This window comes from Triturus cristatus, chromosome 4_1, assembly GCF_964204655.1.
Source record: "Triturus cristatus chromosome 4_1, aTriCri1.1, whole genome shotgun sequence".
Classification (NCBI taxonomy): Eukaryota; Metazoa; Chordata; class Amphibia; order Caudata; family Salamandridae; genus Triturus; species Triturus cristatus.
The window spans coordinates 137,955,904-137,958,403 of record NC_140585.1 but is presented as its reverse complement, the minus strand read 5'-3'; positions in this window follow the sequence as shown (position 1 = coordinate 137,958,403).

Below are 2,500 nucleotides of genomic sequence, written 5' to 3'. Positions count from 1 at the left end.
ATAAGGCACTGGACTCCTAAGCCAGGGATTGTGGGTTTGAGTCCCATCTGAGGTGATAACAAAAATCCTCCCTCTTTCTTTTCCAGAAAATTAGGTAGATTTATTACATGCTTCCTCTCAGAAGTTTATGAGGGATTAGGTACTTTGAAACTGTCCCATTTTACTTGTGTACACTTCACAGTCATGTTAGTGTTCTGAAACTGCAAAGTAGATTTTTAAATGCCTATTTTTGTGAGATGCATTTTCGACCGGCCAGAACATATTCCTTTGGAAAAAATGATATGAATTGGATTGGTGTGAATCTTGTTTCTAGAGGTGGTGACAGGCTTTCAGCTACTTGAATAGGTCAAGCCAGGATTCATAAAACTTATACAACCTATGTGAGTGTGAAAAATTAGCATATGCAGGAAGGAGCAATTTGTACTATTTTCAAAACAGTTTCACTCCACGTCTGGAAACGTCCAGAGCTATGTAGAGCATACAAATGAGCTTTAAACTCATGAGGAAAGAGGTTTGTATGGAAAAAGGAAAACAAAAGCATATCATACTCATAAAATTCTCAATATATAGATTCCAAAAAAGTGCTTCCAGCGAAAAGAGCTGAAAGAACACTATGGGATGTAAACCTGAATACCTTTCAATAATATGTTCTCCATCCATGCATACCACCTACATGATAAAAATCATCTCAAGTGGACGGATAACCGCGTGGCCTAATGGATAAGGCGTCTGACTTCGGATCAGAAGATTGAGGGTTCGAGTCCCTTCGTGGTCGTTTTTGGCCAATGGTCACACAATCTGCTTTACATTCAGAGTGGAAAAAGTCTTTTCCAATACTCTTGTAGTCCTCACTTTCTCATTACTAATCATTAATAAAGTGGAGTACATACTGTAAACTCATTCAGGTTGCATCTTCAGTCTAACTACTTGTGCATTTTAGTGGCATTAAAAAGTGCTTCTATGCCGACGCACTGAATATGTAATAGGTTTGCAGAATTTTGACGGGACAGAATGGGTTTTTAGCTTAAGTGTGTGTAGAAGAACTGCAAGGTGTGTGCCTATGTGTGCATAGAGTGGTACATGTGTAAAATCTGTATGATTTGGGCAGTTAAAGTGCTGATTTTGCCTCCGAGTAAGAAAAGTACTACACAAAATGTATGAAGGATCGGCACATTGGCTGCCTTTGCTGATGCCCCCGTTGCCTAATTTGTAGTGCAATGGTTAAGTTGCAGAGTGTGGTTGAACTTGGTTAGGAGACTTAGTGCCTCTTTCCGTGTCCTACTGATGATAAGGATGTCTTGATACCATTTTCTAAGCCCAGTATATTGAGAAAAGAAGTAAGTGAAGAAGAAGTGTGGAGTCGAAAGTGGTTCTCCAATTTCTCTCCACTTGCTAAAATTGCAAAGTCTCCATTATAGCATAGAAGAGAGCGTTAAAGTCGGGGATGGAAGAGGATGAAAATGGGAAGTTTACTTATAGAGAGAAGTGAGAAATGCCCTGTGTGCACACACCGGTGTCTGACCATAGAATACATTTAAATAATGCCTCTAGAAAAGAGCTATGCATGTGTGCCTCAGTGGCCTAATGGATAAGGCACTGGCCTCCTAAGCCAGGGATTGTGGGTTTGAGTCCCATCTGAGGTGATAACAAAAATCCTGCCTCTTTCTTTTCCAGAAAATTAGGTAGATTTATTACATGCTTCCTCTCGGAAGTTTATGAGGGATTAGGTACTTTGAAACTGTCCCCTTTTACTTGTGTACACTTCACAGTCATGTTAGTGTTCTGAAACTACAAAGTAGATTTTTAAATGCCTATTTTTGTGAGATGCATTTTCGACCGGCCAGAACATATTCCTTTGGAAAAAATGATTTGAATTGGATTGGTGTGAATCTTGTTTCTAGAGGTGGTGACAGGCTTTCAGTTACTTGAATAGGTCAAGCCAAGATTCAGAAAACTTATACAACCTATGTGAGTGTGAAAAATTAGCATATGCAGGAAGGAGCAATTTGTACTACTTTCAAAACAGTTTCACTCCACGTCTGGAAACGTCCAGATCTATGTAGAGCATACAAATGAGCTTTAAACTCATGAGGAAAGAGGTTTGTATGCAAAAAGGAAAACAAAAGCATATTGTACTCATAAAATTCTCAATATATAGATTCCAAAAAAGTGCTTCCAGCGAAAAGAGCTGAAAGAACACTATGGGATGTAAACCTGAATACCTTTCAATAATATGTTCTCCATCCATGCATACCACCTACATGATAAAAATCATCTCAGGTGAACGGATGACCGCGTGGCCTAATGGATAAGGCGTCTGACTTTGGATCAGAAGATTGAGGGTTCGAGTCCCTTCGTGGTCGTTTTTGGCCAATGGTCACACAATCTGCTTTACATTCAGAGTGGAAAAAGTATTTTCCAATACTCTTGTAGTCCTCACTTTCTCATTACTAATCATTAATAAAGTGGAGTACATACTGTAAACTCATTCAGGTTGCTT